At 41.5% G+C, this 26897-nt stretch overlaps 1 long non-coding RNA gene and 1 pseudogene across 2 annotated transcripts in view; both read right to left on the bottom strand.

The window, feature by feature from the left end:
- The window catches only part of LOC129397645 (uncharacterized), a 190356-nt gene that overhangs the window by 108890 nt on the left and 54569 nt on the right, over window positions 1-26897 (bottom strand). The window lies entirely within an intron of this gene.
- On the bottom strand, window positions 5346-7508 carry LOC100992441 (methylosome subunit pICln-like; annotated as a pseudogene).

The raw sequence follows: 26897 nt of genomic DNA, 5'->3' as shown, positions 1-26897 counted from the left end.
GGAGACTGAGGTGGGAAGATCACTTGAGCCCAGAAGTTCGTGGCTACAATGATCTATGATCATGCCACTGTACTCTAGCTTGAGCGAGACCCCCATCTCTCTAAAAAAAATTTAAAAGTTTATAATTTTTGCCAATGGCATTAGATGTCAGAACAACAAAATCACTTATAGATAGGGCATCTGTATTTTAAACAGGATATACTCATTTTATGGATCTTCTTTATAAGTAAGTATTACGAAATAGGATGCAGAGGCTTCATCACAGGGAGAATTCAAAGAACTGTAAACCATAAAAACCCTAGAAGAAAATCTAGGCATTACCATTCAGGACATAGGCATGGGCAAGGACTTCATGTCTAAAACACCAAAAGCAATGGCAACAAAAGACAAAATTGACAAATGGGATCTCATTAAACTAAAGAGCTTCTGCACAGCAAAAGAAACTACCATCAGAGTGAACAGGCAACCTACAAAATGGGAGAAAATTTTCGCAACCTACTCATCTGACAAAGGGCTAATATCCAGAATCTACAATGAACTCAAACAAATTTACAAGAAAAAAACAAACAACCCCATCAAAAAGTGGGCGAAGGACATGAACAGACACTTCTCAAAAGAAGACATTTATGCAGCCAAAAAACACATGAAAAAATGCTCACCATCACTGGCCATCAGAGAAATGCAAATCAAAACCACAATGAGATGCCATCTCACACCAGTTAGAATGGCGATCATTAAAAAGTCAGGAAACAACAAGTGCTGGAGAGGATGTGGAGAAATAGGAACACTTTCACACTGTTGGTGGGACTGTAAACTAGGTCAACCATTGTGGAAGTCAGTGTGGCGATTCCTCAGGGATCTAGAACTAGAAATACCATTTGACCCAGCCATCCCATTACTGGGTATATACCCAAAGGACTATAAATCATGCTGCTTTAAAGACACATGCACACGTATGTTTATTGCGGCATTATTCACAATAGCAAAGACTTGGAACCAACCCAAATGTCCAACAATGATAGACTGGATTAAGAAAATGTGGCACATATACACCATGGAATACTATGCAGCCATAAAAAATGATGAGTTCATGTCCTTTGTAGGGACATGGATGAAATTGGAAATCATCACTCTCAGTGAACTGTCGCAAGAACAAAAAACCAAACACCACATATTCTCACTCATAGGTGGGAATTGAACAATGAGAACACATGGACACAGGAAGGGGAACATCACACTCTGGGGACTGTTGTGGGGTGGGGGGAGGGGGGAGGGATAGCATTGGGAGATATACCTAATGCTAGATGACGAGTTAGTGGGTGCAGCACACCAGCATGGCACATGTATACATATGTAACTAACCTGCACATTGTGCACATGTACCCTAAAACTTAAAGTATAATAATAATAAATAAATAAATAAAATAAATAAATAAAAAATAAAATAAAATTAACATAAGCAATGCAATTAGTGAAAAAAAAACAAAGAACTGAATTTACTATTTAAATCTTTTAATCACCTACTATTACTTTCTGCTAATATATTTCTATCACCTATTAATTCAGGCCAGAAATAAAGCTGCTCTATCTAATCAAAATATCCTTTAGAGCAAAGTGCTATTTCAGCTGGTCTGCACTCCTTATCACAGTCTAACCTAAACACATTCAAGAGACCTGTGATGATATAGTCCCTAAGCTATTACTTCACTTCTAGGATACTGATTATGTAAATAGTACTTATAAGACATGAATTTCCTTTGTTCAACAGCAGTCTTAAAAAGTAAATTTTAGGAACAGAGAAGAGGGAAAAAAATAGCAAAATTTCTAAAATGAGGCTTCATGGTCAAGGGACAACTAACTGTGACTCCAGCTCTGCCACTAAGCAGTTGTATGATTTTAGGCAAGTTGCAGTTTCTTCTGGTCCCCGTGTCCTCACCAGTACCATGAAGTCACATGATTAAGTCATCTTCAAATCCTTTTCTGTTCTCTGCCATGGCAGAACCAGTGAAGTATAGTGGAGTTGGACTTAGTTTTGAGTCCCAGCTCGGCCAATTAGCTGCCGATGTGCCTTCATGCAAGCAATTAAACTGCTATACCATTAGTTTCAATACCACTAATACGGTGGTTGATATAGTTTGGATATTTTTCTTGACCCAAATCTCATGAATTGTAATCCCCAGTATTGGAGGTGGAGCCTGGTGGGAAGTGTTTGTATCATGGGGGCGGATCTCTCATGAATGGCTTGGGCCTTGGTGATAAGTGAGCTCTTGCCCTGAGTTTATACAAGATCTGGTCATTTAAAAGTGACATCCCCCTCCCCTGACACATATTCTTTCTCTTTCTCTCATGCCTGCTCTGGTCATGTGACATCCCTGCTCCCCTTTCACCTTCTGCCATGACTGTAAGCTTCCTGAGGCCTCCCTAGAAGCCGAGCAGATGCCAACACCACACTTCCTGTACAGCCTGCAGAATCATAAGCCAATTAAACCTCTTCTCTTTATAAATCACCCAGTCACAGGGTTTTTTTGTTTGTTTGTTCGAGACAGAGTCTTACTCTGTCCCCCAGGCTGGAGTGCAGTAGCACAATCTCAGCTTACTGCAGCCTCTGCCTCTCGGGTTCAAGCAATTCCCCCATATCAGCCTCCCGAGTAGCTGGGATTACAGGTGTGTGCCACCATGCCTGGCTAATTTTTGCATTTTTAGTAGAGACGGGGTTTCACCATGTTGGCCAGGCTGGTCTCAAACTCCTGACCTCAGGTGATCTGCCTGCCTCGGCCTTCCAAAGTGCTCGGATTACAGGTGTGAGCCAGTGCACCCAGCCAGTCACAGGTATTTCTTTACAACAATGCAAGAACTGCCTAATACAGTGGTGTATAAATGTATTACACATGATATGGAGATATATCATAGGGTTATAAAGGCATAGAATATAGAGATATAAAGATATTTTCCAAACTGAGTTCTTTAGAAGATAAAATGAGTTATATGATGATAGTTATTTACACTCTGATTTCTCTTTTTAGTCAATGCTTATTTGTCATAAAATTGATTTTCCGTTCTGTGGATTATCTAAGGAAATTCAGCACTCTGTGTTCCTACTGCACAATTCAGCATGAGTCACCAACAGAAACATTAAATTAGTAAGTTAGTATGGGGAATGTGAAGTGCTATGAAAAAGCATATACTTATTGGGAGGGGGGCTCTCACTAATTGTTTAAACCTAATAAAAATCATTTTTGAATTATGTTATTTTATCTTTAGGGACAGGGTCTCACTCTGTCATCCACGCTGGTGTGCAGTGGCACAATCGGACCATAGCTCACTATAGCCTCAAACTCCTGGGCTCAAGCCATCCTCCCACCTCAGCCTCCAGCACATGCCACCACACCTGGCTAATTTTTTTTATTTTTTGTAGAGATGAGTCTAATTACGTTGCCCAGGCTAATCTCGAACTCATGGCCTCAAACAATCCTCCCACCTAAGCCTCTCTAAGTGTGGGATTACAGGCGTGAGCCACCATACCCTGCTGGTTATTTTAGATTTTCCTTGTCTTTATCCTTTTATTTTGTTGTGAACAATTACACGTTTGCAAGCTTGTCTAATTTCTCTAACTACTATATTAGGAATGATTCATTTTTCAAGCCTTCATTCTGGGTTCCATGCCAGATATTGGACATGAAGAACTCATGCTTCTCTGGAGTTTCTCCTCATAAGCTCCTCCAAGAGCTCACAGCCTATACTGCTGGTGGTCACGGCATATAATTATGAAAAGCTTAATTCTCTCATTCAAAGACTCAAAATGGTATTAAAAATTAACAGCACAATTTTCATGTCTACAGAAAAGCTGCACAAGGGAGTTTGAACTAAATGATCTCAAGATCCCTTCTAACTTTAAAGTTGGATTCTGTGATTCAGCCCACAGATCAAATATCAAAAAATAACTTCAAAATCTGGAGCAGAATAAACTAATCTTAAAATTCACTAACTGGCTTTCCTGAAAGCTGCTGTTGGAAAAATACATTTCATTTGCTCTTCTGGCAGAAAAGAGAGAGAAAGCTATTGTAATGGACGACAGGCTTCCAAGTGGAAAAGGTTTTCATTTGGAGGATACCATTTATTGATTGACATTTGAGAGACTTAAGAAGACATTGAAGGGGTCTCTCAACAATTTTCTCCTTGACCTATTTGTCATTCACAAACTTCAAGGACTTCCTGAATGGCAAGCTTGATGGTTCTTATCACCCAGCGTTAGAACTCTAAGCAGAGGTATTTTTTAAATGCTGGTTCTATAAATTATACCCTCTTAATACCAATTACCATCAATTAAATAAGGCTGTTAAGGACTCTGCTTCATGCTAGAAAATTATTCCTTGATGAATTGGAGAATTAATCATTCTTCTGAGAAACTGTCTCTCTCTCTCTACATATATATATTATATATATATATATCAAATGTGTATATATAATTTTTAATGTACTATAATATAATGTATTATATGTAATGTGTAATATATAACATTATATATTATGTATACTATATGTAATATAGTATATAAGAGAGAGAGAGACCCACACTCCCCCCCACACACATATCTATCCACTCCCACACACAGAGTCTCACCCACTCACACATACACACACACCCTTACACACACACACAGACACACACATCTAAAGAGAGGAGCATATACACAGGCATGTATTCTTTGCTGTGATGATATACTGTTTGTAAGCTGCAGATACAACTTCTGCTAATATAAATTAGACTTGAATTCTATAAAAGTTACTCTATTCAATAGCAGGTAAAAACAGGAAAAAAGTTACTGTAAAAAGTCTAGAAGTAGATAGAATTATTACCATTTTATAGATTAGAAAACTGAATTCAGAAAGGCTCGGAGGTCCAAGGTCACCCATTTCACAGAGCCATGTCTCAGGACCTAGGTCTGTCAAGCTCCAGAGCTCTTGCCTCTGCCACTCTACCAAACTGCTCCTTCCTTGAAGGTACAGATGGTATCATGTATTGTTCTCATTTGTATAAAAAGCCAGGCCTTGATGCAAAGAACATGCATACAATGGGCAGATCATTCATTCATTCATTGAACAGTTTCAATGAGAGCCCACCATGAGTCAGGCACTAATCTAGGCAATGGGCATAAACAGTTGAATAACAGACAAGGAACTTATTCTCTGGAGCTTACAATTCAGTGAGGAATGTTAGGCACTGAACTAGGAAACAAATACATGAACACAATCACTTTAATTAGTGGTAAGTATCTTGAAGAAAACAAAAAGAGGTCAGCTAGGCACGATGGGTCAGGCCTGTAATTCTACCACTTTGGGAAGTCAAGGTGGGATCACTCGAGGCCAGGAGTTCAAGACCAGCCTAGGGCAACATAGTAAGACTCAGTCTCTACAAAAAACTTAAAAATTAGCCAGGTGCAATGGTGTGTGCCTGTAGTCCTAGCTACTTGGGAGGCCGAAGCAGGAGGATCACTTGAGCCCAGGAGTTTAAGGCTGCAGTGAGCTGTGATCTCCCCACCGCACTCCAGTCTGGGCAACAGAGTGAGACCCTGTCCCTAAAAAAAATGGTTTTTAAATAGTTTTTCTGCGAGGGTAGATTTGACATTAATCTAAATAACAAGGGCCCAAATACTTCAAGGTACAGGGATGAGAAAACAGGAAGTGTGAAAGTCAGAGAGGTGGGCCAGGACAGCTAATGGAAGGCCTTGGAGGCTGTGGTGAGGAGCTTGTGACGGGAAGTCATTGGAGAATTTTCAGCAGAGCAGGCAGGGCCATGATCTGATTTACACTTTTAAAAAGATCACTCTGCCATATAGAAGATGAATTTTAGGGGCAAGAGTGAAAGCAAGGAAAGCAATTTATAAGTTACTGCAAGAAACTAAGCAGGAGTTGGCCAGGCACAGTAGCTCATGCTTATAATTCCAACACATGGGAGGCAGAATTGGGAGGATCAGTTGAGGCCAGGAGTTCAAGACCAGCCCGGGAAATACAGCGAGGCCCTGTCTCTACCAAAATAAATAAATAAATAAATGTTAAAAAAATAAAATAAAAAGAATCTGAGCAGGAGCTGATGATGTACAGGTATGAGATATATTTTGAATATAGACTGAATAGCACTTGATGATGGAGTGACTATGGGGAATCAGGAAAAAAGAGAAACCAAGGATTGTCCCTAGGTTGGGGGCTTGAGTAACAGGAAGGATTGTGGCACCTTCTGCTGAAATGGGGTCGGTAGGGGAAATTACAGGTTCTGTATAGGACATATTAAGTTTGAACTGCCCACTAGTTATCTAAGTGGGCATGTCATGTAGGCAATTGGGTATCCATGTCTAAAACTCAGTGAAGTGGTCAGGCCAGAAAGTATTAGTCTGGGAATTATTCGCATGTTAATGGGTTTTTAAACCATGAGCTGTCTTGAGAGAGAGTATACAGAGAAGAAAAAATTGGCCCCATGATCTCCAATGTTTTGTTAGATTTACCAACTTCCTCAAGGAATTTCCTATTTGTTCCTGATTTATAAGATGTACCTATATCTGAAAGCCACAGAGGAGGCCAATCTTAAACCTGCATAAATCATTTTCAGTGATCAACATCTGCATCCTCAAACTGTCCAGCAACTGTTGGTGTGGTATCCACCTCCATCCCAGTTTCATCATCTCTTATTGAGTCTTCTGTCCTGACCCCAACCATATGATACTGGCAGCTTACAGACTGAGAAAGCGTTCCTTCTAATCTCCAACATGTTTGGCCCTCTGCTGTTAGATGAGATAAATCCTTCCTCACAGGTGTAAAATGTAGGGATGTCCCCATGTCCTTGTTCTTGCACTTCCACATCATATTCTTCTCCATCGTAAGCATCTGAATCTTCATCCTCAGCATCTGGATGCAAGTACTGGCATTCACACATTGCAGTGAATGTTGCCTCCAATATTGATTTATCACTAGGCACAAATCTAAATTCAGTAATAGTTCCACATCATTATCACTATTTTCCTCTTCTTCGTCAGCAACAGATTCTTTTGATCCTTCTTCAAATTTGGCTTTCACCATAACATACAAATGCTCTCCTAGATAGTCACTTCGGTCCCTGGACAATGCATGTAAACAAATGGTGGGGTATTCCAGTGAGAATCTTAATCCAGAGCCATCTAACCAAGACAGGTGGCTCTCAGCAATATAAAGGGTACCAGTGCTGAGGCCCTTCCCATTCACCACAGCCTTGGTGTCTGGCTGCTGCTACAGGAGCCCCTCCACTGGCCCAGACAGTGGGAAACTTTTGAAGAAGCTCATAGCAGTAGGGAGTGTGGCAACACAGGCCCGGAGGAGCTGGAGCACAGCAATGCCTGCACTCTGCAGCCCATTCTGGAAGAGACAGTCACTCTGGAAGATCAACTTAGTCTGCCCCCATCTTGAGTTAATTTTTGTGTATGGTATAAGGAAGGGGTCCAATTTCAGTCTTCTGCATGTGGCTAGCCAGTTATTCCAGCACCATTTATTGAATAAGGAGTCCTTTCCCAATGCTTGTTTTTGTCAACTTTGTCGAAGATCAGATGGTTATATGTGTGTGGCTTTATTTCTGGGCTGTCTATTCTGTTCCATTGATCTGTGTGTCTGTTTTTCTACCAGTGCCATGCTATTTTGGTTACTGTAGCCTTGTAATATAGTTTGAAGTCAGGTAATGTGATGCCTTCGGCTTCATTCTTTTTGCTTTAGGATTGCTTTGGCTATTTGGGCTCTTGTTTAGTTTCATATGAATTTTAAAATAGTTTTTTTTCTAGTTCTGTGAAGAATGTCATTGGTAGTTTGATAGGAATAGCATTGAATCTGTACACTGCTTTGGGCAGTATGGCCATTTTTAATAATATTGATTCTTCCTTTCCATGACCATGGAATGTTTTCCCATTTGCTTGTGTCATCTCTGATTTATTTGAGCAGTGTTTTGTAATTCTCATTGTAGAGATCTTTCACCTCCCTGGTTAGCTGTATTCCTAGGCATTTTATTCCTTTTGTGGTTATTGTGAATGAGATTGTGTTCTGATTTGGCTGTCAGCTTCAACATTGTTGGTATATAGAAATACTACTGAGTTTTGTATGTTGATTTTGTATCCTAAAACTTTGCTGAAGTTGTTTATCTAGGAGCTTTTGGGCAAAGACTATGGGGTTTTCTAGGTATAGCATCATATCATCTGTGAAGAAAGATAGTTTGACTTCCTCTCTTCCTATTTGGATGCCTTTTTTTCTGTCTCTTGCCTGATTGCTCTGACTAGGACTTCCAGGACTAGGTTGATTAGGAGTCGTGAGAGTGGGTATCCTTGTTTTGTTCTGGTTCTCAGAGGGAATGCTTCCAGCTTTTGCCTACTCAGTATTATGTTGGCTGTGGGGTTTTTCATAGATGGCTCTTATTATTTTGAGGTATGTTCCTTCAATGCCTAATTTGTTGGGAGTTTTTAATACGAAGTTTTGAATTTTACTGAAAGCCTTTTCTATATCTGTTGAGATGGTCATCTGTGGTTTTTGTATTTAGTTCTGCTTATATGATGGATCACACTTATTGATTTGTGTATGTTGAACCAAACTTGCATCCCAAGAATAAACCCTACTTGATCCTGGTGGATTCGCTTTTTTAAGTGCTGCTGGATTCAGTTTGCTAGTATTTTGCTGAGGATTTTTGCACCTATGTTCATCAAGAATGTTGGCCTGAAGTTTTCTTTTTTTGTTGTGTCTCTGCCAGGTTTGGGTATCAAAATGATGCTGGCCTCATAGAATGAGTTAGGGAGGAGTCTCTCCTCCTCAATTTTTAAAAATAGCTTCAGTAGGAGTGGCACCAGCTTTATAAATCTGGGAGAATTTGACTATGAATCTATCTAGTCCTGAGATTTTTCTGGTTAGAAGGCTTCTTATTACAGAGTCAATTTCAGAACTCATTTTTGGTCTGTTCAGGGATTGTATTTCTTCCTGGTTCAATCTTGGGAGGTTGTATGTTTCCAAGATTTATCTATTTCTTCTAGGTTTTCTAGTTTGTGTGTTTGTAGTAGTCTCTGGGGGTTATCTGTATTTCTGTGGGGTCAGTGGTAATGTCCCCTTTGACATTTTTGATAGAGTTTATTTGGATATTCTCTTTTTTCTTTATTAGTCTAGCTAGTGGTCTGTCAATCTTATTAAGGTTTTCAAAGAACAAACTCCTGGATTCATTGATCTTTTGTATGATTTTTCACATCTCTATTTCCTTCAGTTCAGCTCTGATTTTGGTTATTTCTTGTCTTCTGCTAGCTCTGGGGTTGGTTTGCTCTTGTTTCTTTAGTTCCTCCAGGTGAGTTGTTAGGTTGTTAATTTGAGATCTTTATAATTTTTTCGATGTGTGTCTCTAGTGCTATAAACTTTCCTCTTAACACCACTTTAGCTGTGTCCCAGAGATTCTGGTATGTTATATCTTTGTTCTAATTAGTTTCAAAGGGTTTCTTGATTTCTGTCTTTACTTCATTATGTACTCAAAAGTCATTCAGGAGCAGGTTGTTTAATTTCCATGTAACTATATGATTTTGAGTGCCTTTCTTAGTATTGATTTCTAGTTTTATTGCACTGTGTTCTGAGAGTGTGTTTGGTATGACAGGTTGGGTTTTTTTTTTAATTTTCTGAGGATTGTTTTATGTCCAATTGTGTGGTCAATTTTAGAGTATGTGCCATGTGCAGATAAGAAGAATGTATATTCTGTTGTTTTGGGGTGGAGAGTTCTGTAAATATCTATTAGGCCCATTTGGTGAAGTATCAAGCTCAGGTTCCAAATTTCTTTGCCAGTTTTCTGCCTTGATGATCTGTCTAATACTGTAGATGGGGTGTTGAAATCTCCCACTATGATTGTGTGGGAGTCTAAGTTTTTCATGGGTCTCTAAGAGCTTGCTTTATGAATCTGGGTGATCCTGTCTTGGGTGCATATATATTTAGGATAGTTAGGTCATCTTATTGAACTGAACCCTTTACCATTATTTAATGCCCTCCTTTTTCTTTTTTAATTGTTGTTGGTTTAAAGTGTGTTTTTTCTGATATTAGAGTAGCAACCCCTGCTTTTTTCTGTTTTCCATTTCCTTGTTAGATTTTTCTTCATCCCTTTACTTTGAGCCTATGGGAATCATTACATATGAGATGGGTCTCTTGAAGACAGTGTACAATTGGGTCTTGCTTCTTTATCCAACTTGCCACTCTGTCCCTTTTATTTGGGGGCATTTAGCCCATTGACATTCAAGGATAATATTAATATGTGTGGGTTTGATCCTATCATCATGTTGTTAACTGGTTATTATGCAAACTTGATTGTGTGGCTGCTTCATAGTGTCAATGGTCTATGTACTTAAGTGTTTTTTTGTGATGGCTGGTAATGATCTTTGCTTTTCATATTTTGCATTCCCTTAAGGACCTCTTATAAGGCAGGACTGGTAGTAACAAATTTTTCCTTAGCATTTGCTTGTTTGAAACAGATCTTATTTCTTCTTCACTTATGAAACTTAGTTTGGCTAGATATGAAATTCTTGGTTGGAATTTCTTTTCTTTAAGAATGTTGAACATGGGCCCCAATCTCTTCTGGCATGTAGAGTTTCCACTGAGACATCTGCTACTAGTCTGATAGGTTCCCTTTGAAGGTGATCTGCCCCTTACTTCCAGCTGCCTTTGACATGTTTTCTTTTCTTTTTTTTATTTTTATTTTTTATTTTTTTTAGTATTTATTGATCATTCTTGGGTGTTTCTCAGAGAGGGGGATTTGGCAGGGTCATAGGACAATAGTGGAGGGAAGGTCAGCAGATAAACATGTGAACAAGGGTCTCTGGTTTTCCTAGACAGAGGACCCTGCGGCCTTCCGCAGTGTTTGTGTCCCTGGGTACTTGAGATTAGGGAGTGGTGATGACTCTTAATGAGCATGCTGCCTTCAAGCATCTGTTTAACAAAGCACATCTTGCACCTCCCTTAATCCATTTAACCCTGAGTGGACACAGCACATGTTTCAGAGAGCATGGGGTTGGGGGTAAGGTTATAGATTAACAGCATCCCAGGGCAGAAGAATTTTTCTTAGTACAGAACAAAACGGAGTCTCCCATGTCTACTTCTTTCTACACAGACACAGTAACAATCTGATCTCTCTTTCTTTTCCCCATATTTCCCCCTTTTCTATTCGACAAAACCGCCATCGTCATCATGGCCTGTTCTCAATGAGCTGTTGGGTACACCTCCCAGACAGGGTGGCAGCCCGGCAGAGGGGCTCCTCACTTCCCAGATGGGGCAGCTGGGCAGAGGTTCCCCCCCACCTCCCAGACGGGGCAGTGGCCGGGTGGAGACACCCCCCCACCTCCCTCCCGGACGGGGCGGCTGGCGGGGCGGGGGCTGCCCCCCACCTCCCGGACGGGGCGGCTGGCGGGGTGGGGGCTGCCCCCCACCTCCCAGATGGGGCAGCTGGCCGGGCGGGGGCTGCCCCCCACCTCCTGGACGGGGCGGCTGCCGGGCAGAGGGGCTCCTCACTTCGCAGACGGGGCGGCTGCCAGGTGCAGGGGCTCCTCACTTCCCAGACGGGGCGGCTGCCAGGCGGAGGGGCTCCTCACTTCTCAGACAGGGCAGCCGGGCAGAGATGCTCCTCACTTCCTAGAGGCGATGGCGGCCGGGAAGAGGCGCTCCTCACTTCCCAGACTGGGCTGCGGGGCAGAGGGGCTCCTCACATCCCAGACGATGGGCAGCCAGGCAGAGATGCTCCTCACTTCCCAGACGGGGTGGCGGCCGGCCAGAGGCTGCAATCTCGGCACTTTGGGAGGCCAAGGCAGGCGGCTGGGAGGTGGAGGTTGTAGCCAGCCGAGATCACGCCACTGCACTCCAGCCTGGGCAACATTGAGCACTGAGTGAGCGAGACTCCATCTGCAATCCCGGCACCTCGGGAGGCCGAGGCAGGCAGATCACTCGCGGTCAGGAGCTGGAGACCAGCCCCGCCAACACGGCGAAACCCTGTCTCCACCAAAAAATGCAAAAACCAGTCAGGTGTGGTGGCGCGCGCCTGCAATCCCAGGCACTCTGCAGGCTGAGGCAGGAGAATCAGGCAGGGAGGTTGCAGTGAGCCGAGATGGCGGCAGTACAGTCCAGTCTCGGCTTTCACAACTTTGGTGGCATCAGAGGGAGACCGGGGAGAGGGAGAGGGAGAGGGAGAGGGAGAGGGAGAGGGAGAGGGAGAGGGAGACGAGGGAGAGGGAGAGGGAGAAGGAGAGGGAGAGGGACATGTTTTCTTTCATTCTGACTTTGAAGAATGTGATGACTATGTGTCTTGGGGATGGTCATCCTGTGTAGTATCTCATAGGGGTTCTCTGCATTTCCTGAATTTGAATGTTGGCCTTGCTATTACAGTTGAGGAAATTTTCATGGATTATATCCTCAAAAATGTTTTCCAAGTTGCTTGCTTTCTGTCTTTCTCTTTCAGGGACAACAATGAGTCATAGATTTGGTCTCTTTACATAATCCCATATTTCTAAGAGGTTTTTTTTTCATTCTTTATTGGTTTTGCTTTGTTTTTGTCTGACTGAATTATTTCAGAACACTAATCTTTAAGCTCTGAGATTCTTTTCCTCAGTTTGACCACTTATTCTGTTAATACTTGTGACTGTATTATGAAATTCTTGAAGTAAGTTTTTCAGCTCTATCAGATCAGTTTTCTTCTTTCTTAAAATGGCCATTTTGTCTTTTACATCCTGTATCATTTTCTCTTGTTCCTTAGATTCCTTGGATTGGGTTTCAGTTTTCTCCTGAATCTTGATGATCTTCATTCTGATCCACATTCTCAATTCTATTTCTGTCATTTCAGCCATTTCAGCCTTGTTAAGAACCATTACTGTGGAACTAGTGAGGTCATTTGGAGGTAAAAAGACGCTCTGGTTTTTTGAGTTGCCAGAGTTCTTGCACTGGTTCTTTCTCATCTGTGTGGGCTGGTTTTCCTCTAGCTGTGGTGTAATTTGTGTGTGGTCAGTTGCATTTGTTTCTGGGTGTTTTCAGAGGCCCAAGGCTTTGTTCAGGGTCTTTATTTGAATTCTTGTCCTTGGTTTCACGTGGGTATATTAGCAAAGTATTTTTGGCATTGCAATTGGGCTGTGATCCAGTAGATGGTGCTTAAGCGTCATGGCTGATAGGCAGGCTCTTGCTCAGCCACATGGCTCCTCTGTATTTCCTCACATTTGCAGCTCTGCTCCCTCTTTGTGCTCTGAGAGTATGAGCTCCTCTCCTACTTGAGTGCTGGCTGCAGATCTAGGCTTGGCACTCCTGGGCTGCACATTGCAGCCCTGGGGTGAGCTCAGCCTTTACGTTCCCTACCCAGCTTCGGGTCAGGGACCTTGACACAATGGCAGAGGGCCTTTCACTTGTCTCTTGAAGCTCCAATCCAGAGAAATGCAGAGTCATGACCAATCAGTGCAATTGGCCCAGACTCCAGTGGCTGCCTTGTGGGCCTAAGCCAGGAGGCTCTGCCTGGAGACAAACAGCAGGAACAGGGCTCACAGAGAAGACACACTGCCCTCTTCTCCTTAGGGCAGCTGCAGCTGATGGTATAAGTAAAGCCCTCAGGCTCTTTGTCCTTTTCCTCAGTATAAGGGCAGCAAGGGCAGAACCACTGCAGTGGTAGTGGCAGAGGGGCTGTCAGTTGCCTCTGGAAGATCCACCCCAGAGAAACTCAGAGCCACCACCAGTGGAAATGCTCACTTGAGGGTGGGAAGCCGCTCTATGGGCCCAGGCTGAGGGCCCTGCCTGGTGAAGGGTAGAAGGTGCTTCCCTGGGACAGAGCTCCTAGAGGGAGCAGGCAGGCCCACAAGTTTTGCTGCCTTAGAAAAAGTGGCCACACTGTTTTCCACGTGGGTACCTGTCCCTACTACTCCTCACTGGGCAGAGCCTCCCAATGTGGGACCTCAGCCATCCCATCTCCATCTGGGCTCTCAGGCCAACAGCTACTCTGCACTTCCCTGGGACGGAGCTCCCAGTAGTAGCAAGCAAGCCACTACCTTTGCTGCTTTGCAGCTTTCTCCTCCTCTGTTCCCTTCAGGCTTGGGAGGGAGTGAAAAAATTAAGGACTTAGTCGATCCCCAGCACAGCATGGCTGCCTGATGGAAAAGTGGCCAGACTGTTTTCCGCATGTCCCTGCTTCTGTTATACCTCACTGGGCAGGGCCTCTCAAACTGGGCTCCTAGCACAACCACCCTGCCTCTGCCTGAACACTTCAGTCGGTGGAGGCTTTACATTTTCTGGGGAAGAAATCCTAGAGACAAACCATAGCCCCTCTCCCATTGCAACTGCAGCAGTACAGATACTGCCTTTACTGTCCTTGGGCTGGGGAAGGAGCAAGGGGCCTAGTCATGTCACAGGCACCTCCAGCATACTGCAGCCACCATACAGAGAGGAGCTCATTCTCTCTTCCCTGTGAGCCATCACCAGTCATCTGTTGATGGACACTTGGGTTGGTTCCTAAGAGATCTTGGCCACTGTGACTAATGCTGCAGTGAACATGAGATGCAGATAGCTCTTTGACATACTGATTTTATTTCCTTTGGAAATAGGTCCAGTAATAGGATTGCTGGATCATGTGGTAATTCTATTTTTAATTTTTTGAAGAACCTCCATAATGTTTTTAATAGCATAAGGATTTTTAATACACTTTTATCCAATCATCTCCCTGAAACTTTTATTTATTTATTTTTAACAGCTTTATTGAGTTACAGCTGACATTCAATAAACAAGAAATTGCTTAAAGGATATAATTTCATGTGTGTGTGCACCCATAAAATAATGATTAGAATAAAGGAAATGGGCTGGGCACTGTGGCTCCCGTCTGTAATCTCAGCACTTTGGGAGGCCAAGGCGGGTGGATTGCTTGAGGTTGGGAGTTTGAGACCAGTCTGACCAACATGGTGAAACCCCATCTCTACCACAAATACAAAAATTAGCCAGGTGTAGGGGTGCATGTCTATAATCCCAGCTACTTTGAGGCTGAGGCAGAAGAATCTCTTGAACCTGGGAGGCCAGAGGTTGCAGTGAGTCGAGATCATGCCACTATACTCCAGCCTGGGGGACAGAGCAAGATTCCGTCTCAAAAAAAAAAAAAAAAAAGTGTAAAGGAAACGAACATACCCAGCCCATACAAAGTCCTCTTGTGCTCCCACCTGCCAACCCATCCCTGAGTTTATATCACTATGGATTACTCTGCATGTCATAGAATGTGATATACATTCAACTATACAATATGTTTAGTTTTTTGTATGACTTCTTTCAGTCAGCATAATTATTTGAGATTTCTCCATTGTGTAGAGCATATCGATAGTTTGCTCCTTTCCATTGCTGAGTACTGTTCCATTGTATGGATATATCATCATTTGTTTATTCATTCTGAAAAATTTAAATACTACAATTTACATTCCATTCAGTGGAAAAGAAAAACAAGAGGAATTAGAGTCAACTCTTCCAGGAAACATGGTAAGACAGCCAAGAAATTAATCCAGGATAGCGGTCCCCAAATTCCTAGGCCCCACTCCTAGAGATTCTGATTCATGCTATTTTAACAATGTCTCCCAGTAACCCTGATGCTGAGCCAGGTTTCAGAACCATTAGTCTAGGTCAGGGCTGTCCAATCTTTTGGCCTCCTTTCCTGCCCACATTGGACGAATTGTCTTGGGCCACACATAAAATACAGAAACACTAATATACTAATGATAGCTGATGAGAAAAAAAAAATCACAAAAAATCTTATAACGTTTTAAGAAAGTTTACAAATTTGTGTTGGGCCACATTCAAAGCCATCCTGGGCTGCATGCAACCCACAGGCTGCGTGTTGGAGAAGTTTGGTCTAGGTTATAACTGGGGCAGTTGTCACAGCAGACAATGTCACGGCCACAACAGGCACAGGTTAGGTGAGGTATAGAGGTTAGGAAAGGCTAGGCCAGGCATAGGTCAGACCAGGTCAAGCAGGATGGAACTTGGTTCAGGCAATCAGGGCTGGCTCCTTTCCGACAAAATGGCACGTGTCACTGCCAGGAGAGCAGCTACACGCTACCCGGTCAGCAAGTGCTGATGGAAGAGGCCAGTACCTTGGATAGCTCCCTGTTGGCAAAATTGCTTCATTCAAGCCCCAGGTCTTTCATTCTCAGACACCTGGGCTTATGTGATAAGCTCCAACCCCAGGACACCTAGTTTGGCCAGTAAGAGAGCTTCATATGTATGCTGAACATACTTCCTGTAGCGTAAGAGAATTATGCTTATTTCCGCACTACCACCACTACCACCACCTGAGCTTTTGATCTCTCTAGCAAACAGGAAAGACTCACAGGATGCCACTGGGGTGGCCATGACCCTGGGAATTCAACAGGACAGGTTTTGTGGCAGGGGACATGGTGAATTTATTCTTTCCAAATTGTCGAATGCCACACCCTGCTAGATCATCTCGTCAGTGATTTTTATCACTATCTGAAATATTGAAAACAGCTACTAACCAAAAGATCAATATAGATAAACTGATACCTGAACACTTTTAACTGAGGATAATCATTGATCATGACCAATGACATCTTCATTTCCACGACAAGTCTGCAACTAAATAAAAGATATCATGGTATTGAAAAGACTCTTAATGGAATATAAAGAATATTTTCACTTAGCCTGGTGTGGTGGTGTGCGCATGTATTCCCAGCTACTCAGGAGGCTGAGGTGGGAGAATCACTTGAGCCTGGGAGGTTGAGGCTGCAGTGAGCCATGATCACACCAGTGCACTCCAGCTTAGGTAACAGAGCAAGACCCTGTCTCGAAAAAAAAAAAATTCACTATCTTATTAAAAAAAACAAAGGTACTGTCTTGGGCGTTGATATGGAAGTCCAAGAAAAGAAAAGAAGAGCCAATGTTTTAGAAGCAACTGTGTTATTTAAGAATCTGAAGCCTCAAACACAAAAGTAAAATAAAGATATTCACAATGACAATTTAAACACATCTTTAATGCCATTTTTGTTCTTCCAACTGGTTTTAACTCAACCCACAACTAGCAGGCGACACAGAATGAATTGGATGCAGAGTCCAAGAACAGGATTATTAGTACTAAGAACTGTCAAACCTGGTAGCTTCCATGGAATCTCTGAAGCAATAATTGCTACATGGACTTTAGCTTGGAGAGCTATGATATATTAATATATGAATAGAGTTAACATTATGTTAAATATACAAATGTATGATACAGATAGAGTAAAAATCTAAGGAAACATCAACTGGGATAGCTAGAGCTGATGATTTAATGTACCTTTATATGAATGTGTATTTTATCTATATTAAAATCTATATTATCCATATTTGTCCTTCATTTAAAAATAATAAAACAAAATAAAGGATTCATGTGGGAAAATGAGTCTTTCATCATTATAAAGGCTGATACTGATACTTAATTTAAATAAGGTGGTAATTTTCCCAGACAGTTACAATATATAAAGTTCTTAAAAAGACATGAGAGCCAAGAAAATGCATTTATGGCACCTCTAAAATAAAATGTAATAAAAAACAGACCAGTTAGAGCAGCACATTCCCTCAGTCATATTCTTCTTATTCTTCCCCTTCCGTTATCCCATTAAAGCAAAAGCACAGAGAATCCAATCAGCATCAGGTTTGGGCACAAGTAGAACATACTTAAATAAAGAGTGAAAACCATCATCTTTTGCGTCTGAATTTTTTCTTTTCACATTGATTCCGAGTCACCATCACCTAATGTGAAATTAGGTGATCATACTGAAAAATGTATAAAGCCACTGTCATCCTGCCTAAAACACACACTGATGTGCCAGAAATGACAGCAGAGACATGAACTGGTGGCTGCCAAGGAGAACTGTGTATGTCTCTGCTGCCCACGCTATTGAGGTAGGGAGGGGAAGTCTCGGTGCTATGGTTTGAATGTATGTGTCCCTGCAAAATTCATATATTGGAACCTAATCATCAAGGTATGATATTAAAAAGTGAGGCCTTTGGGAGGTGACTAGGGGCCTTTCACCTAATCAACAAGGTATGATATTAAAAAGTGGGGCCTTTGGGAGGTGACTAGGCCATGAGGGCTCCACCTTCATGAATGAAATTAAAGTCCTTCATGAATAAGATTAAAGTCCAAAGAGACCTCAGAGAGCTGCCTTGCACTTTCATTTCTTCTGCCACGTGAGGATGCAGCAAGAGGCACCATCTTCCTCTTCTTCTGCCATCTCTTCTTCATCTTCATTATCTTCTTCTTCATCTTCCTCATCTTCATCTTCTTCATCTTTATCTTCTTCTTCATCTCTTCTGCCATGTGAAGATGCAGCAAGAGACACCATCTTCATCTTCTTCTGCCATCTCTTCTTCTTCTTCTTCATCTTCATCTTCATCTTCTTCATCTCTTCTGCCATGTGAGGATGCAGCAAGAGGCACCATTTTCATCTTCTTCTGCCATCTGTTCTTCTTCTTCATCATCTTCATCTTCATCATCTTCTTCATTTTCATCTTCTTCTTCATCTCTTCTGTCATGTGAGGATGCAGCAAGAGGCACCATGTTCCTCTTCTGCTGTCATCTCTTCTTCATCTTCATCTTCTTCTTCATCTCTTCTGCCATGTGAGGATGCAGCAGGATGCACCATCTTCATCTTCTTCTGCCATCTCTTCTTCTTCTTCATCTTCATCCTCTTCATCTTCATCATCTTCTTCATTTTCATCTTCTTCTTCATTTCTTCTGCCATGTGAAGATGCAGCAAGAGGCACCATCTTAATCTTCTTCTGCCATCTCTTCTTCATCTTCATCTTCTTCATCTTCATCTTCTTCATCTCTTCTGCCATGTGAGGATGCAGCAGGAGGCACCATCTTGAAGCAGAGAGTAAGATTCTCCATACACTGAATCCACCTTTGCCTTGATCTTGGACTTAGTAGCCTTCAGAACAGCTTTCTGGATAAATAAAGCTTTTTAATTTATTAATTACTCAGTCTGATGTATTTTGTTATAGCAGCAGAAATGGGCTGCTATTTGGGTTTTCTACAAAGGGTTAATTTGGTATGTGAATATTTGTTTGTTACTAATTTTCTTCTAACTTCTGGGTGTGGAGGAGAATTGCATGAGAGTTAAAATACATGAGTCAATACCTATTCAATAAATATTAATTGAACACTTTTGTAGGCCAGAGAAATTGCCCTAGACCCTACCCTGGAACTTATGGAGTTTATTCATCTAAGGCAAGACAACATTATATTACAATTATATCACATAACATTATGTTCAATATATCATATTAAATAAATATATAGTATAGAGTAAAAATCTAAGAGAACATCAACTGAGGTAGCTAGGGCTGATTTAATGTGCCTTTATATGAATGTGTATTTTCTCTATATTAATTATCTATATTGGTCCTTCATTTAAAAATAATAAAACAAAATAAAGGATTAATTTGGGAAAATTAGTCTTTTGTCATTATAACTGATTTATATATGCTTACCAGCATTCGTGTGTTTACTAGTTTGAACAGCATCATAAGCTTACTTACTATTTAGATAAAATATTTGAACTAATTTTATCATGAATAGTTTTTTTCAAATATTTCCACATTTTAATTACTACTCAGTTACAAGAAGTTTATTTTTTTTAATTTTCTCTAAGTTGTAAATCTGTTTTCAAGTCGGTGATGTTGAATTTGATCACCATATCCAAAAGTCTGCATGAATGCAGTGTTAAAATAACCTTGGTCTGGTTTTGTGTGAAATCATCATTTCACAGCAGTGTTTCTCAAAGAATGGTCCTCAAACACTTGCATCAAAGTCACCCAAGATGCTCATTACACATGCAGCTTCCTGGCCACTGCTTCAAACGTAAAAAATCGGTGTTTCTGAGAATGGAGCCTCCCAGGTGATGCATGTGCATAGTATGGTTTGAGAACCACTGATTGTTGGAGGCCGAGAGAGTGAGGGCCATCATCGACTCAATATACCACTGGAGGCTATGTGAGTAAACAGCAAACTGTTCTCATGAAAGCAGGATGTTGCCAAACTGACAAACTGCGTCTGCCATCCAGAAGGAATGCTGAGGGCAGTCACACCCCAAGTGCAGTGTTTCTTGTGATTAGGTACATCTGAAGCCATTAGTAATAATATGAACCTGTAATCAATTAAGCAGCTGACCAATTGTTATCTCCTCCTCCCTGCTCTTGCTACCTAATAAATATGAAGGGCTGTACAAGCTCAGGGCGGCTGCCTTTGCTCACTAGAAGCAGGGAGCCCTTTTCTTCTTCTCTTCTTCTCTCTTGTCTTCTCTCTTCTTCTTCTTCCCCACGTTACCCTTCCTTTAAAATAGTTACTTTTGTCTTAGGTGTTCATTTCTATGTTTGTCCCTTCGTTCAGTCTTGTAATGACGGTCCCAAGTAGTAACAGTGGTAACCGCTGTAATGACGGTCTCAAGTAGTAACAGTGGCAGTCGGCCACAACTCATGTGCAGAATGGAACCAACTTGTGCTGATTCTCATTTTGCCACTTTGCTCATTCAATATGGTTGCCTTGGTCTTTCATTTATTTGTTCAATGAATACTCATTGCACAAACACCACGAACAAGGCATTCGGCTGAGTTCTGGAGAAACACCAGGGGATAAGACAGAAATGTTCCCAAGAAGATGGGCCAGTTCTACCAGGGAAAGCAACCAACAAATAATTTCATAACTAATTACTCAATTGCAATTTTGACAGGTGCTGCTAAGGAGAAATAAGAGGTATTCATACCAAGGAGCATTGACTCAGACTCAGGGCTCTGGGATGTCATCTCTGGGGAGGGCTGCTCAAACAGGCATCTGAAGATTGGGAAGGAAAGAGCAGTCTAGGAGGAAGAGCATTCGAGGTGGAGGGAACATGTACCAAGGCTCTCAGGAAGGAAGAAGTAAGGTGGGGAATGAAATCAGTAAGAAACGCAGCTGCTAGAATGAGCAAGGTCTCCAGACTTTTGAGACCAGTTGAGAATTTTGGATTCTATCCTGAGAACAATAATAATCAATTAGAGAGTTTTTAATGTATCTGCCTTGTTAGTCAGTTCTGCAACTGTGTATATGGAGGAAAGAGAACAGAAGCAGTCTGAATATAATGAAGGCTCAGACAGGGTTTGGCCCAATGGCAATCAGGCAGAAATGAGGAACTATGCAATGGAAATACAGCTGACAAGTAAAGATGTTCCAAGTGTGTCTGATGAAGTCAGTGTCCTGGAACGTTTTAAGGACGTTGAAATCTCATCTACCAAATTTTACTAATTTAAAAATAACTCTAACAACATATATTGCCCTTTATCATCAGTGACAGCCATCCATGAGAATGAAACTAAAAACACCAATGCACATCCAAACGGTTCATTCCATCCCATGCCACAAAAGGACTTCATGTGGTTTGTGGCTGCAGCCCTTTGCCTCTAAAGAGAAGTTAGATTTGGTTGGGGCCCCTTCTCTGGCGGGGAGCACCACCCCTATTAACATGTAAACTATAAACGTGGTGGAGTTGAGGAGCACGACACTCAGCCCCAGGAACCTATTATTCTACAGAGTTAAACACAGGTTTAAGTCAAAAGGCAATGTGTTATTTTAAAAGAAGCATCAACCACTATTTTAGTCAAAAACACACAGTAAGTTAGAGTAAAGAAAAAAAAAGCTTCAAAGGAAACATGGAATGAAATAATTTTGGAACTTGTAATCTATAATAGGTCAGTCCCTCTTTTTATCCTGGGCTATAATAAACAACAAAGCCCTTTACTTTCCATCCTCAGCACATTGACAATGTGGTTTGAGACTTTGATTTGGATTATGTGTTGCAAGAGCTGTACTTTGAAAACACAGTCACCTATCACCGAGATTCTCTGCTGAGAGAAAAGTGTTCCTGACAACCATACTTCAAAAGCTAACTTCATTTATTTGAACATCACTAAATCAAAATCTGTGAGATCCAGTCTGATTTGAGGTTTACATTTAATATGATTATAATAAAAAACTTTATTAAGCACATTTCAAACACAGACAAGATTGGAAGAGGAATGCGTAAGGAAATCTTAGAAGATGAAATATTTCAAGAGTAGTCACTGTAAAAACAATTAATATATTATTCACAAATGTCACATCTACTTAATACCACAAGGACAGTGGGATCTCTAATAAAGTCCCTGAATATCTGAGAAAACATAGTAGGCTTTCTTTTATAGCTATAGTAAGATAATTTATTATTCATTGATATATATAGTTAGTTAAATCTATCTATGTACATACTTGCCATACATACTACAAGAGATTACCAGTTTTTGAAGAATTGGACATAAAAAACATTATCTAAACATAATTGAACCTTCTTTTCCTTGTATATTTGTGTTTTAAATTTACCTATATAGTACAAATGTTGATGTTAAGCTCTATGAACTATAACACATGCATAGCTTCTTGTAACCACCAAAATAAACAGGATACAGAACAACTCTAAAACCCCAAAGAATTCTTTCCTCTTGAAAGTTGTCAGATCTTTTCCCCCAACCCTAACCCCCGGCAACCACTGTTCTGTTTTACTTCTCTATGGTTTTGCCCTTTTTAGAATGTCATATAAATGAATTCACACAGTATGTAAATGTTTGAATCTGCCTTCTTTCACTTAGCACGATTCCTCTGAGATTTATCCATGTTGTTGCATACATCTTCTATTGAGGATTCTCTCAGTAGTACTTCACAGCCTCTCAGGCTATTAATATGAAAAACATTTATATATAAAGTGACAAACATGTAGAAAGTATAAGAGGTAAGATGTAGTTAGTTCTGTGTCACAATGCAGTTTCCTTGACTTAAATAAGATCGCCACATCAGCTAGCTTGTTTGCCATTTGTTTCTTTCCAATAAAAATGTCACACAGAAAAACAGTGGTAGTTATTTGACTGCATATTGAGCCTCTGCTCAACGATTTTCAAGGCTTTCCCATTGCCTGTCAACTGAAGACCAAACTCCTTCTCAACCAAAGTTCTCTCAGAACATTTTTTTCAATCTTACCTCTACCAACTCCCTCAAGTAACCTACTTTCAACCAAACTGGGCTATTCCTTCCTCCCTGATGTCCTTCTCAGGTTTGCAACATTGTGCCGACTCAGTCTTCAAGGACCTGTTCAAATGCCACCTTCTATGAATATATGCAGTCTTTTCTAATTCCTCCCTTTCTTTCCTTAAGGCTGCCCCTAACTGGATTTCATCTCCAGTTCACACACATAGCTTGCTGGGATACTCTCCTTTGGCACTACTGGTACCTTGCCTTGAGGTAAAGGATCTATGATCCTGTCTCATCACCTCCTTCTCCCATTCCCTCTACTTCTTCCCCACCGCCAGCCCCAATAGATGGTGTGCTCCCTCTGGGAAATGCCCCGTCTTTCTCATCTTTGCGAGCACAGAGCAGACAGCGTAGCATCTTCAATTATTATTAATGTGACACTAAAGAGGCATATTACAAATAAATGTCTGGCCCTGGAAGACGTGGCAGAGGAAAGACCAGACATCTGAAAACTGACTGAAAAAGAAAATATAGCAGTTGTGACTATAATGCTACTAGGAAAATATTTCATCGTCTATTCCTGGGACAACAACCATATGACAGCAGTTTCTGAATGAAAATTTTGAAATTGTAAAAAATTGCAAACTACTGTTGTTTCATCTTCTGTTAAATAGAAACACTATACAGTTAAGACTCCAGTCTCTCTAGAGGCCACACATGCCATCTTAATGAAGTAAAACAGTTTTCCTTGCTGGAGTGACTCACGGAAGCTGGTTCACCCCAGGATCAGAAAGATGGGTTACACTTTGGATTCTGAAACACCACTTAGCAATTGGTTACCTATAACACAGTGAGTCATCATCATCTCATGATTCTGCATGTGACTGGACCTCCCCAACTGGTTCACAAACACTGTGCAGGCAGGACTCACATCCTAGGCTTTGTTTCATCTTGGGTGGTGTCCATTGATTCCCTCCTTGTCCCCACCTCCTCCTACCAGGTCCATCACCTACAGGTACACACTTCACAGAAGAGATAAACCGAAACTCAAAACCACCCTGACTCTTCAGACATTTGAGCATCTGAAGTACAGTCCCAATCATTTCCCAATTTCCTAAAGTTACACTCAGCCCCGCAAGGGTGGTGCATGCTTCCTCCAGCTCCTCCTCTTTGTCAGGTTCAAGATCTTGGCAACTTTTAGCTTGGCACTTGTAAAAGGATGGCAACAGTCCTCTCACAAAACCAATAGTAAGGCCAGGCTTGGTGGCTCACATCTGTAATCCTAGCACTATGGGAGGCCAAGGCAGGAGTATCACTTGAGGCCAGGTGTCCAAGACTGGCCTGGGCAACAGAGTGAGGCCCCATCTCTACAAAAAACTAAAAATTAGCTGGGCATGGTGGTGCATGCCTGTCGTCCCAGCCACTTGAGAGGCTGAGGTGGGAGGGTCATTTGAACCCAGGAGTTCAAGGCTGCAGTGAGTCACAATAGCACCATTGCATTCCAGCCTGGGCAACACAGAGAAACCCTATCTCTAAAATTAATTAATTAATTAATTAATTAAACCAACAATAGGGGGACAAAAGAACAAGGTTCTCATTCTAGTTCCACCTCTAACCAGACATATGGCCTCATGGAAGTCTCCAGACTGTTGTGGGCTTTGGCTTCCTTGTCTGTAAACTGACAGGTTGTATTAGATGTATCAGCTATCTATGCCACATTCCAGTTCTGATATATTGTGGTTCTAACCTTGGTGCACTCTCACATCCCTAAGGGGCAGGTAGAGTCTATATTTGGACTTGCTCTTCATCCCTGCCTGGTTTCCTCTCTAGACAAAGCTCAGTCCAAAGAGTATGCTCTGGGCTTTCTTTTTCTCTTATCTGGCCTTTGCTTGAAATAGGCAAACAGGTATGCTCTATTTGGATAGCCCCACAGAGAAATCTTTGGAGTAGACAATAGGACAGAAAGAAAAATTCTATTTCATTTTGTCCGGTTTCTAATGATTTCCAACTTAGAAAATTGATGACAGGATGGAAGTCTCATCAATATTACACACACACAGCTCTCAGGAACTGCAGATTCCAGTGTTCAGGGACCTTCAATATCTCAGCTGTTAATAGATAATAAAAATTATTAGATCTTGAATTTATATTCGACTGTTCCTCTGATATAGCTGGGGCTCTACATAAATAACTACTCTCTCTAGCACTCAAGTCCTTCCCTGAGGGTGAATGAGCCACTGGGGAGGATTCATTAACTCCCAAACGAGCCTCTGGGGAGCTGCCTACCTGGCTGCCACACTCGTGCCCCCAAGAGGGAGTGCCACACCCCTTTCCTACCATCCCCTGTGAGGAAGTCAGAGTTCTTGGAGTTTGAGAGAGTGAGGGCTGGTGGGGCACAGGCACATAAGCCGGTCAAATGGCCACAGACAAGAAGAGGCTTTTTTCTCTCCATACCTCAAGGCTTCAAGCCTCACCCACCCAAGAAATAGGTCCTACTTTTTGATATACCACGGAGTGGCTTGACCTTGGCCAATCACTTACTCTCCCAGGACTCAGAATTTTTCAATAAAGGTATAAGATTTATAAGCTCAACCACAAATGTCCATAATCAGAATGTTGACAAGAAAGCTATATGCTAAATCCTCTGTTTCTCTTTCTCTCCGGGGACCTTTCAAAAATCCATCCTCAGTAGTTACAGAGCAAAGTGCTGCATCTTCAGACTTCTACAATCCCTTAAAGTAAATGAAAGAAAGGGTTCTGATGACATACAAACCTTCATAGAGGTATAGCTATTTTGATTAAGGAAGGCATACTCTATGCCAAATGCTGTCAGTACACTATCTCATTTGGTTCTCAAAATAGCTGCCACAATACTGTAAATTTGAGTATTTTAGATATGAGGAACATCTCTAAAAGTAATAGTAATAATAGCTAACATTTGTTGAGTATTTACTCAATTACTGCTATAATTTGAATGTATGTGTTCCTCCCAAATTCATGGGTTAGAACCTAAGACCCAATGCGATAGTATTAAGAGGCCGTTAAGAAGTGATTGAGTCATGAACACTTGGCTTTCATGAATGGGTCGGTGCTGTTATAAGAGAAGTTGAAGGGAGCACGTGAGGCATCTTATGTGAGAATGCCTCAAGAAGGTGCCATCGATGGGACAGACCCTGACCAGACACCAAATCTACTTGTGCCATGGTCTTGGACCTCGCAGCCTCTAGAGCTGTGCAAAATAAACTTCTACTGTTTATAAATTACTCATTTTGTGGTATTTTGTTATAGCAGCCTGAAAGGACTGAGACAATTACTAAGTGGTTGGATGCATTAAATCATTTAATCCTGACAACAGACCTAGAAGGTGAATTGGTTCTATTATTATCCCCATTTATAGATGAGAAAACTAAGCACAGAGAAGCTAAATACTTTGCTGAATTTCACACAGCTAGCAAGTCTTCCGAGTGGTCCAGATGCAGGGCCTATCCTCTTAACCACTAAGCTCCATGTGATCAGTGAGGGGAAGAGAAGGGCTGGCAGACTCAGCAAATACAAATACAAGACATCCAGTTAAATTTGCATTTCAGATAAACAATGGATAATTTTAAATACAAGTATCTCCAATGTAACATTTGGAAAACACTTAGGCTGACAAAATTGTCTGTTTATCCAAAATTCAAGTTTGTTGGACAGCCTATATTTGTTTTTACTTTCTTTCTTTTTTTTTTTTTTTTTTTTTTTTGAGACAGGGTCTCACTCCATCACCCAGGCTGGAGTTCAGTGGTGCGATCTCCTCTCACTGCAACCTCTGCCTCCCGGGTTCAAGTGAATTCTCCCACCTCAGCATCCCCAG

Source organism: Pan paniscus, chromosome 3 (assembly GCF_029289425.2).
Source record: "Pan paniscus chromosome 3, NHGRI_mPanPan1-v2.0_pri, whole genome shotgun sequence".
In the NCBI taxonomy this organism is placed as follows: Eukaryota; Metazoa; Chordata; class Mammalia; order Primates; family Hominidae; genus Pan; species Pan paniscus.
Note: the sequence above shows the minus strand (reverse complement) of the source record. Positions and strands in the feature narration are given on the sequence as shown.